This window comes from Tachysurus vachellii, chromosome 19, assembly GCF_030014155.1.
Source record: "Tachysurus vachellii isolate PV-2020 chromosome 19, HZAU_Pvac_v1, whole genome shotgun sequence".
Taxonomy (NCBI): Eukaryota; Metazoa; Chordata; class Actinopteri; order Siluriformes; family Bagridae; genus Tachysurus; species Tachysurus vachellii.
The window spans coordinates 100,001-112,500 of record NC_083478.1 but is presented as its reverse complement, the minus strand read 5'-3'; the positions used below and the strand labels follow the sequence as shown (position 1 = coordinate 112,500).

Genomic DNA, 12,500 nt, shown 5'->3' with positions numbered 1-12,500 from the left:
CATAAATACACACACACACAAATACCCTACATAAATACACACATACACACACACATCCTACATAAATACACACACACACAAATACCCTACATAAATACACACATACACACACACATCCTACATAAATACACACACACACACAAATACCCTACATAAATACACACATACACAAACACACACACACACCCTACATAAATACACACACACAAATACCCTACATAAATACACATATACACACACATCCTACACACACATAGCCTACATAGATGCACACACAGACACGCACACCCTACAAAAATACACACAAACATCCTACACACACATATAAGCACCCTATATAAATACACACACAAATTCCACACAGTTCTCATTGCAGAAAACAACTGAAATATACAGTAAAGAGAATCTAAATATTTGCAATAAAATGACGTCATTATCATTCTCGACTCAGCTAACTGCAGTTTCAGTTGTTTTAGTCTTGTTTTCAGTAAAAGTAGCTTCAGAGTGATTCAGAAACATGGATGAAGGACAACAAGAAGCATTTTAGATTCCCTCATGGACTTTAATACAGTTATTAAAGTGAAAAGCTGAAACTCTGTGATTCTGCTGTTAGTGTTGTCGGTGTGTACGAGTGTCTGCTGTCAGAGTAAGTGAAGGTGTTTATTCTGAGATGTCTGTTGTGTTGTGGTGTTTGTGTGAGTTTTGGAGATGAGCTGAACTAATTGTTCAGGAGTCAGGTTGCTAAAGCAGACTGGATGAAGAGTTTTGTAAAAAAAAAAAAAAAAAAAAAAAAAGCTTCAGTATTGAACAATGAACATCAGCAACTGAATAAATAATCAATAATAGTTTAAATTTGCATAATATGTTTTCAGTCTGTTATTATCTTTATTATTAATATTGTTCTCAATAAACTGTTCACATTTAATCAAAAATACATAATAAAATAAGAAAATAAGTGGGGTGTACAAACATATGACTGGCAGTGACTTTTAATGAATATAATAAATAAAAATAAAAGCAATTGTAAGAAAGGAAACTGAACGGCTTATAAACATGTAGGTAAATAAAATAAATACATTTTACTTTCTTTTCCTTAAAACCTTTAACTGAAGAATCTGTGATGAAAGTGTTTAGTAAAATTTATTAAAAAAAAAGGTATAGGTATAGGTAGTGTAAATAAAGTGTGTATGTGTGTGTGTGTGTGTGTGTGTGTTTGTGTGTGGTAACAATGGGACTTTAGAAGGTGATGCCCCTTTTCATGCTTAATCAGAGATAGAGAGATACAGCATGTGTGTGTGTGTGTGTGTGTGTGTTGCAATGAACAATAATGCTGATTGTGTTTACATGTAAAGATTTTCTTCACTCTGTAAGAAAGAATTCTAACAAAGTGTTTATCTGAATCCTAAACAGGTCGCTGTGAATGAAGTCGGTGTTTATTTTAACAACACATGTAATCTGATCCAAGTTGTGTGCATGTAATCCTTGGGGTTTAGGACCAATGTTACCATGACAATGAGAGGTGCATGAGACCAGTCTGTGTGTTCTGTTTTTTGATCACACTGTGTGTGTTTTTAATGTTTGTATCTGAAAAAAATCATCATTCACTGATTTTAAACCCTGAACGCTTCCAAGTTCAGTCCTCATCCTATACAAAGGGGGTGGGGGTTCTGTTAGGGGGGTTTGAGAAGGGAATGGGGGAGATTAGAAATTGGCAATTGGGGCAGGTTTGTTCCTGAGGGTGTTGAGTTTAAAACCCCTGAGACGGAGCTCTATAAATAACTTGTGACTCGACTCAGAGTGAAAACATTTGTGTTTTCTGCAGTGTGAGAGTGGACAGGAAGTGAGCACCTCGTGATTCACACCGCTGACATTTTCAGCAGCTGCAGGATTTTTCCAGCTGCAGGTCAGGAACATATCATTACTCACCCTGAGAACATGCAGAGAACCACATTACCTCACAGACTTCTAAAGAAAATAATGTACTCTCAATTCACACATCAAATTCTCTACTGCTGTGTCCCAAACTCACTATAAAGTACACTACTGTAGAACCACTAACACTGATAGAGCTTAGTGTTCAAATCACTGTGTCTAAAACAGAATCCCTACTCACTAATCCCTACTCCCTAACACCTACTCACTAATCCCTACTCCCTAACACCTACTCACTAATCCCTACTCCCTAACACCTACTCACTAATCCCTACTCCCTAACACCTACTCACTAATCCCTACTCCCTAATACCTACTCACTAATCCTTACTCCCTAACACCTACTCACTAATCCCTACTCCCTAACACCTACTCACTAATCCCTACTCCCTAACACCCACTCACTAATCCCTACTCACTAATCCATACTCCCTAACATCTACTCACTAATCCCTACTCCCTAACACCTACTCACTAATCCCTACTCACTAATCCCTACTCACTAATCCGTACTCCCTAACACCTACTCACTAATCCCTACTCCCTAACACCTACTCACTAATCCCTAATCACTAATCCCTACTCACTAATCCCTACTCACTAATCCCTACTCCCTAACACCTACTCACTAATCCATACTCTCTAACATCTACTCACTAATCCCTACTCCCTAACACCTACTCACTAATCCCTACTCCCTAACACCTACTCACTAATCCCTACTCCCTAACACCCACTCACTAATCCCTACTCACTAATCCATACTCCCTAACATCTACTCACTAATCCCTACTCCCTAACACCTACTCACTAATCCCTACTCACTAACACCTACTCACTAATCCCTACTCCCTAACACCCACTCACTAATCCCTACTCACTAATCCATACTCCCTAACATCTACTCACTAATCCCTACTCCCTAACACCTACTCACTAATCCCTACTCACTAATCCCTACTCACTAATCCGTACTCCCTAACACCTACTCACTAATCCCTACTCCCTAACACCTACTCACTAATCCCTAATCACTAATCCCTACTCACTAATCCCTACTCCCTAACACCTACTCACTAATCCATACTCTCTAACATCTACTCACTAATCCCTACTCCCTAACATCTACTTACTAATCCCTACTCCCTAACACCTACTCACTAATCCCTACTCCCTAACACCCACTCACTAATCCCTACTCACTAATCCATACTCCCTAACATCTACTCACTAATCCCTACTCCCTAACACCTACTCACTAATCCCTACTCCCTAACACCTACTCACTAATCCCTACTCACTGATCCCTACTCACTAATCCCTACTCACTAATCCATACTCCCTAACACCTACTCACTAATCCCTACTCCCTAACACCTACTCACTAATCCCTACTCCCTAACACCTACTCACTAATCCCTACTCACTAATCCCTACTCCCTAACACCTACTCACTAATCCCTACTCACTAATCCCTACTCCCTAACACCTACTCACTAATCCCTACTCACTAATCCATACTCACTAACACCTACTCACTAACACCTACTCACTAATCCCTACTAACTAATCAGTACTCATTAACCTCTTCTCCCCAACCCCTACTCATTAACCAGATCCCTAACTAGTGCACTACATAACAACTATAATCAATACTAAGATCTGATTACCCATAATGCACTGCACTGTGTAAAGATAGAACTTGACTTATAAAGTGAACAAGTGCAGCAAGTCACTGAATTAATGATCACATGTTTCTCCTATGTCGGGAAAATGGAATAGTGATACAGTAAATTTAGATTGTCCAAGAACATTCTGAAAATTTTAGACAGCCTACAAATCTTTTCCACTAACACACTAACAAACTTTGCCCATGTTTACTCTTACTTCCTGTTTCCATCAAACACAGTGACACACAGTCACATCATGAAGACACACACACACACACACACACACACACACACATAATTTATTCTTTTCTGACTTTTTTAGGGTTTTTATGTTCTCACAAACAATGTTTCTATTCTTTCTGTAGTGTTGACTCTCTCTCTCTCTCTCTCTCTCTCTCTCTCTTTCTCTGGGATTGTAAATCATTACTCTTCTATAACTGTGGTCTAAATCAACATACCGTATAAACTGATCACTGATGGAGGCCTGAGTAAGAAACTGTTCCTATCTCTTGCAGTCCAAAGTCGTCTCCACAGTCTCTAAGTAGTTCTATCCACAGCAATCGCTGTCTGATGAGGGAACGACTGCTATAATGTTTCTATTATTATTATTATTATTATTATTATTATTATTATTATTATTATTATTATTGTGGGACATAGGGATGTACGAACTATATTGTTAGTCTACTTTTTCTACTTCTAAGGTGTTTGTAGCAGCCCATAGAACCATTTGGTAAAAAGCTGACTGTGGAGATTTGACACCTGTATGTTTATACTAATGACTATAGAACCGTGTGTGTGAATGTTAAAGATAGACATCCCTGGACACTAAGGTTAAGACAGGTTCAAAACACCTATCTTGTCAAATTCAGCCAAATTAGGTTCGAATTTTGTCCAGCTAAAGATCTAAATCTTTCCTCCTACAGTCAAAGAAATCCACCACTGTTTCTGATCAAAACACACACACAACATGAGTGAAACTACTCTTCATCCCTTTGCTTAAAGTCATGGTTCTGCTTTCCTGTGATTGCTTAAGCAACAACTGTGGTATGTCTGTAAATGTCTAAGTGCTCCTTCCCCAAAAGTGCTGCTTTAATTTGTTATTAAACTGTAATGGTGAGCTGCACAGTGAGTCAGAGTGGATATACACGTCTAAATGAAGTGTAAATGGAAATGTGGTGTAAAAACCCATCTGACTGAGTTTTAGCCGTTAAAGTGGTGTTTCAGTGTGAGACTCAGCTAGCTGTCAGTCCACCGTCGCTGTCCTTTGAAAACCACACTTTCCAGCTCTGCTCTCATTCTGTACCTTTAATCACAGTTTTTCCATCAGCGCAGCGCAGAACCACGCGGCTCGGGGATCTAGAACAGTGACACACTTCAGAACTGAAACTGCTCAGAGAGCCGTCTCACACACTTGCGCAGGAAAACTGTGTGGGTGACAGAAAGAGACAGAGAGAAAAAGACAGATAGAGGGTTATTTTAAGGATATGTTTCTGTCGCCCACCTCGGCTGAGCTGCTGTTGTTCTAAAATGGTGGGCGGAGCATTGAAGTAATATGCAAGACTAGAATGTTTTCAGCTTACTTAATATTTGGCCAAAAATGAAACAGAAAAAAAACTGAAATTGCCTTTCAGTCATGTGCTGAGCCAGAGAGAGAGAGAGAGAGAGAGAGAGAGAGAGAGAGAGAGAGAGAGAGAGAGTACAGACACTCAGAACTCAGGACACACTCAGCACTCTTTGGTCACGCCTCCTCATTTGGGTGCCATTTTTCATGACGTTCTCTCATTCTGTTACTGAGACTATTACACTAGTTATATTTGAGCAATGTTTCACTGAGAAATGTGTGTGTGTGTGTTTGCTTTGAGTCAGAACACACACCACACCCATTACACTCCTCCCCTGCTGATCCACTTCTACTACCCAGCTCTCTCTCGCTCTCTCTCTCTCTAATGGTGAATTCTCTGCATTCCTGTGCAGTTCTTTAGAGCTCCAGCACAGCATGACCTTCTCTCCTCCTCCTCCTCATCCTGTTCTCCTGCTGCGTTTCTCTGACTGATTCTTCTTTTTATCAGTCTCTCTCTCACAAACTGAATCTGACTGTTGTGGGAATTTAACTTCTACCATCTGTAATGTACAAATTCACCACCAGCACTTCACCACCAGAACAGCACTGACTAACTGATAATATCCACACAACTCTGTAAGTGTGTGTGTGTGTGTGTGTGTGTGTGTGTGCTGTTCTAATCCTGACTTCTGCCCAAATGCCAGCAATAATCTAATTTAAAGTGACGTGTGACTACTATTCACACACTTATCATAACGTCCTACCGGATGTTATTCACACACACACACACACACACACACACACAGCATAGAGCTTCTGGTAAGGCAGATGGGGTTCCCCTGTTGGACATGAAAAGATGTGAACAGCACCTTCACTACTGGTTTTGTGTGTGTGTGTGTGTGTGTGTGTGTGGTTAAATCTAAAAGAAGGAACTGTAAAATGTAGAAAAATGTAGTAAAAACTGTTTAAGTTCAACCTTTGACACACAGTATCATTACTAATACTCAGTATTGTGTGTGTATATGTATGTATGTGTGTATGTGTGTGTGTATGTATGTGTGTATGTGTGTGTACATGTGTGTATGTGTGTGTATGTATGTGTGTGTATATGTGTGTGTATGTGTGTGTGAGTATGTATGTGTGTGTATGTGTGTGTATGACGTGACATACGGCTAAGTGACCCATACTCAGAATTCGTTCTCTGCATTTAACCCATCTAAAGTGCACACACACAGCAGTGAACACACACCCGGAGCAGTGGGCAGCCATTTATGCTGCGGCACCCGGGGAGCAGTTGGGGGTTCTATGTGTATATGTGTGTGTATGTGTGTGTGTGTGTGTATGTGTGTGTGTGTGTGTGTGTGTGTGTGTGTATGTGTATGTGTGTGTATGTGTGTGTGTGTATGTGTGTGTGTGTGTGTGTGTGTGTGTGTGTGTGTATGTGTGTGTGTGTATGTGTATGTGTATGTGTGTATGTATGTGTGTGTGTGTGTGTGTGTGTGTGTGTGTGTGTATGTGTGTGTGTGTATGTGTATGTGTATGTGTGTATGTATGTGTGTGTGTGTGTGTGTGTGTGTGTGTGTGTGTGTGTGTATGTCCGAATGACGGACACTTCTGAGCTGCTGCAGATTAAAATCCCATCGTGTTCCTGCTCTCTGTAAATGAGCTAAACTTTTTTCACACAACGTTTAAAATGAATTAAGTTAAATATTATGTGCGCATGCGCAGTAACTCTACTTGCGCTACTTATATTGCACAAATGAAAACGAAAACGTGTTACACGCAGCACAACAATGTGTGTGTGTGTGTGTGTGTGTGTGTGTGTGTGTGTGTGTGTGTGTGTGTGTGTGTGTCTATTTTGGGTTGGACCCGCCTTTCAGTTCTATTTTAGTCTGTAACAGGAGGCGGGACTCTCTCTGCCTGTCTGTCTCTCTGCCTGTCTGTCTGTCTGTCTCTCTAACTGTGGAAGTGTGTGTGGATATGAACGTGTTTTAAAAAAGACACCGAGGAGCAGAATGCGAACTTTCTCTAAATGAAGGAAAGAACCGACATCTGTAAAGTAAGAAAACTGTGTGTGTGTGTGTGTGTGTGTGTGTGTGTGTGTGTGTGTTTGATACGAAAAGGGTTTTGTTTCTCTTTTACAGCTTTAACACACAGCGCTCTGCTTCCTTTACACACACACGCGCACACACACACACACACACACACACACACACAGAGTTTTGTACATTTAGAGAAGTGTGTAGAGTTATTTTGTATGTTTATAATGCAGATGTGATATCGCTTAACACAGATGGTGCAGGTTTCAGCTGTGTGTGTGTGTGTGTGTGTGTGTGTGCGTGCGTGCGTGCGTGTGTTGCGGTTTAACAGTGCTTTTACTGACACTTCACACTTAAAAAAACATTTTCTAATTCAATTTATTTCTTTTTTTTTCCACAAAATAAACCGCATCAACACAATCAATGCAGAAGAAACTTAATATTAATCATTTTATTTGATTTAGCTGCTGTGTAAATGATTCAGCTCGTCTCATTATGTGAACATCTATAACCCTTAAAGGCTGTAATTAGTCCCTAAAAACCCTAACATCTTAAATAGCTATTTAATAATAATAATAATAATAATAGAAGGGTAATGAGTTTTTACCTGAGTGCACAAACCTTTACATGAAAACATGTAAACTTCTAATACATGATAGTCTGAAACTTTATATACTCTCTTTATCATAAACATGGTCACATTTATTAAACAAACTTTACAAGGTGCTATAAGACACTGATGTGTGTGTGTGTGTGTGTGTGTGTGTGTGTGTGTGTGTGTGTTTATAGTTTAAATTATTTACTTAAACTAAATTGAAACCTTTTTTGTACAGAATGTGACTTAATAAAGATCAAATATATATCAAGAGTAGATTTGAAAATAAAACACAGAACTGTGTTAAACTTTAAGAAAACAACCTGGACTACTATTAATAATAATAATAATAATAACAATAATAATAATAATAATAATAATAATAATAATAACAATAACAGTAATAACAATAATATTTGGAGTATATAATAAGTGCTAGTACATTAATACGCTCCTCTGAGAACATTCCCACATCTCTGTACATTGAATATTACACAGTTATCACACTGGTAACTCTGAATACATGTGTGTAATTGCAAGATTGTAATTTTAAACAAAACAAAAATAAAGTTTGCAACTGTGAGTGTATAATTTTGAGTGGGTAACTGTGTTACTGTAAGTGTTAAGTGTGAGTGTGTAACTGCAATCGTGTAACACTGTTTGTTGATTGTTATGGATGAAGCCGCCGGAGATTGTCATACCTTAATGTTGTGTCAGTCAGCTGTATGTTCTGGTGTTTATCAGCAATCAGGTCTGTGCTGAACTCAGAGTTTATGATGACCCATTAGTTCCTCAGGAGCTCTCGGCTGCACTATTATAAACTGTTGTAGAAAGGACATTATTTACATTTACACTATTTACTGTAGAGTGTCACCCAAATGAGGATGAGGTTCACTTCTGAGTCTGGTTCCTCTCAAGGTTTCTTCCTCTTATCATCTCAGGGAGTTTTTCCTGCCATCACCTCAGTCTTGTTTATTAGGGATAAATGTTAGAGATAAATAATAACATTTTTATATGTTTCTATAATTCTGTGTAGCTGCTTTGAGAAAAAGTGAATTGTTAAAAACATTATACAAATGAATTGAATTAACTACAGGTGTGTAACTTTGAGTAAGTGCAAGTGTGTAGCTGTGAATAGGTGCAGGTGTGTAAGTGTGTGTAACTATGTAAGTGCGAGTGTGTAACTGTCTGTGTGTAACAGTGAGTGTAAGCGTGTGTGTGTAATTGTGTGAGTGTGTACATGTAAATCTGAGTGTGTAACTGTGAGTAAGTGCAAGTATCTATCTGTTTGTGTGTGTGTAACTGTGTGTTTAGGTGCAGGTGTGTAACTGTGTGAATGTGTAACTATGTGAGTGTGTGACTGTGGAAGTGTGTGTGCAAGTGTATTATGCTAAGTCTCATGAACCACAGCAGAATTTACAGAACAGATATGAGAGGAAGATCTGAAACATTGTGAGTTCCATGTTTCACTGCAGGAATAATGAATAGAAGATCCACACACACATCACACATCCACACACACATCCACACACACATCCACACACACATCACACATCTACACACACATCACACATCCACACACATCATTTTGTTTTGTACTTTTTATAAATACAATAATACAATTAGTGTTGAATTAATAAAGAATAACTAAATGTTCCGTGTGTGAAGTGAAACTACATTAACACTTGCTGTTCAGAGACGTGTTTATTAAACACTCCAGTCTCACACTGATGGTTTCCCTTAAACTTTATAACAGATGGCACTTTCATAAAGTTCTGAATGTGATGAGGGAAAATGTAATTGTTTGCCATTTTATTTTGTCCTTTATTTTTTCATTATTATAATAAATAAGAAGCTGAAATGTTTCCTGTTCTGTACAGATGGGTTTGGTTCTTTATGTTCTGCTGTAGGACCCAAAGTCAACAGGTAAGAACTCTGACTTTATTATTATCTCATGTCTACACAGCAGGTCACAATCCTGTCTCTCTGACCAGCATGTGTGTGTGTGTGTCAATTACAGACACACACAGACAGACACACACACAGACAGACACACACACAGACAGACACACACACAGACACACACACACACACAGACACACACACACACACAGACAGACACACACACACAGACAGACACACACACAGACACACACACACACAGACACACACACACACAGACACACACACACACAGACACACACACACACAGACACACACACACACACAGACAGACACACACACAGACACACACACACACACACAGACAGACACACACACAGACAGACAGACACACACACAGACAGACACACACACAGACAGACACACACACAGACACACACACACACAGACACACACACACACAGACAGACACACACACAGACAGACACACACACAGACAGACACACACCCACATACAGACACACACACAGGCAGACACACAGACACAGACACACACACCCACATACACACACACAGGCAGACACACACACAGACACAGACACACACACACAGACACACACACCCACATACAGACACATACACAGACAGACACACACACATACACACAGACAGACACACATACACACACACATGTTTTTGTTTATTCTTGTACATTTCTTGTTAACAATTCAACATAAAGATGTTATAAATCAGTGTGCTCAATCCCTGACCTCTGACCTCTGAGGTTTTCATTGATCATGAACACTTTGGCACACAGCAGTGTCACTTGTATTTGACACACAGCTGTCAAACATTAAAGCACCTCATACAGTAACGTGCATCCGATGAAGTCCACTATAAATGAGTTGTGATCATGACACAGTCACATGGCAGCATCTTCCTTTTCTGCCTCTAAGGTGACAATCAGCCAGTTCAGGGTTTTATTGCCAGGGAACAGCTTCAGTGTGAAAGCACAGCAGATTAAATGTGACTCGACCTGAGATAAATAAATAAAAGATGACACACAAACCTACAGACACACGGTACAAGTACACACACACACACACACACACACACACACACACACACACATGCAGACGATCCGGTTAATGCAATGGACCGATAGCCAGACAAACACAATGGTGGAGGTGATGATGCCATAATTGAGGATTTTGTTTCGTTCGGCTCTTTTGTGCGACTGAATCATCTACTGGAGAAAAGCTGGATGAAGTTACATTTACAGTCTCACATTTTCTGGGCTGTGTTCCAAACGACACTCTGATCCCTTTGCACTGTGTAGCCAAACTTAATTTTTGACTTCATTGCTGAACCTTGTCTTTGTTCTGAATTGTTGTGGTGTGTGTGTGTGTGTGTGTCATCAGCATCAGCTCTTTTATAGTTTGATGTTTGTTCTGGTCTCACAAGTGTGACTCATGCAGTTCCTTATTTTTATGCCTCTGATCTGCCTCATCTTTGGCTCCGCCCAGTTCCCTGTTAACTCCCAATTCCCTATTAATTTCCCCATAAATATTAATTAATGTTGGTATTTATTAAGGTTTTCTGCTGCTCCTCAACTATGATTGGTGTTCAGCTGGTTATTAATTCTCTCTAACAGCAACTTTGACTGTAAGTGCTGGTGTGTAATTGTGTGTGTGTGTAAATCAGGTTTATATTAATGTACTCACTCTGATATTGTTTCTATAGTAACATCTCAGGGTCGTCTCCGGCTTGCTCAGTAGGGATAGGGTTAGATATATAGTACTGTAAATTCATTCATTCATTCATCTTCTACTGCTTATCCGAACTACCTCGGGTCACGGGGAGCCTGTGCCTATCTCAGGCGTCATCGGGCATCAAGGCAGGATACACCCTGGACGGAGTGCCAACCCATCACAGGGCACACACACACACACACTCTCATTCACTCAATCACACACTAGGGACAATTTTCCAGAGATGCCAATCAACCTACCATGCATGTCTTTGGACCGGGGGAGGAAACCGGAGTACCCGGAGGAAACCCCTGAGGCACGGGGAGAACATGCAAACTCCACACACACAAGGCGGAGGGTTAGGGTTAGGGTTGTACATGGCACCACAGGGTTATTTTAAACTTTAATTTAATTGTATGTATTCATTTATTTATTTTTATTCTTTTTTCTTATTGTTATTATATATATATTTTTCTCTCTTCTGTTTCTATACTTCTGTAAAGCTGCTTTGAGACAGAGGGAATTGTTAAAAGCTCTATATAAATAAATTGAATTTGAATTTAAAAGCTTAAGTGATTAAGGCTCTGGGTTGTTGATCGAGGAGGCTTGTAACCCTCTCTGCTCCAGGGGCACTGTATCATATCTGCCCCTGCACTCTGACCCCAACCTCCTCAGTTGGGATGTGTGAGGATAAGAACTCCACTGTGCTGTAATGTAGATGTGGCAATACTAAAGGCTTCTATGCTCCATTTCATTCATTTATCTATCAGTCACAAACTCCATTAAAGATGAACAGTAACTAGAAAGAAGCAGAGAGTTCTTACACCATTCCGTGTTGATGTAAACACACACACTGATCTGGCCTTTTTGTTTTTACCCTGGCACAGACGAACACAAAGATGTTCATACATACATTTTCATAGAATTGAGGTTTTACTTAGAATATGGGTCACAGAGCACTGCCGATCAAGTGTGTGTGTCTTTAAGGCTCATCATTTACTGCAGACAGAGAGAGATGTAAAGAAAGATAGTGAGAAAGACAGAGGC

The 12,500-nt window shown here is 39.7% G+C and overlaps 1 protein-coding gene across 6 annotated transcripts in view; it reads left to right on the top strand.

Annotated features, from left to right (window-relative positions):
* hdac7a (histone deacetylase 7a) overlaps positions 1 to 12,500 on the top strand; it is a 48,214-nt gene that overhangs the window by 3,508 nt on the left and 32,206 nt on the right. Inside the window, exons 2-3 of one of the 6 annotated variants that reach the window (XM_060893436.1) lie at positions 1,823 to 1,903; positions 9,681 to 9,726. The exons of 1 other annotated variant lie outside the window; for it this stretch is intronic. The gene's annotated coding sequence lies outside the window, so the exon portion shown is untranslated. Of the gene's footprint in view, positions 1 to 1,822; positions 1,904 to 7,088; positions 7,226 to 9,680; positions 9,727 to 12,500 lie in introns of those variants that run through there. 4 more of the 6 variants (XM_060893432.1, XM_060893434.1, XM_060893437.1 and 1 more) reach the window with 4 other exon arrangements.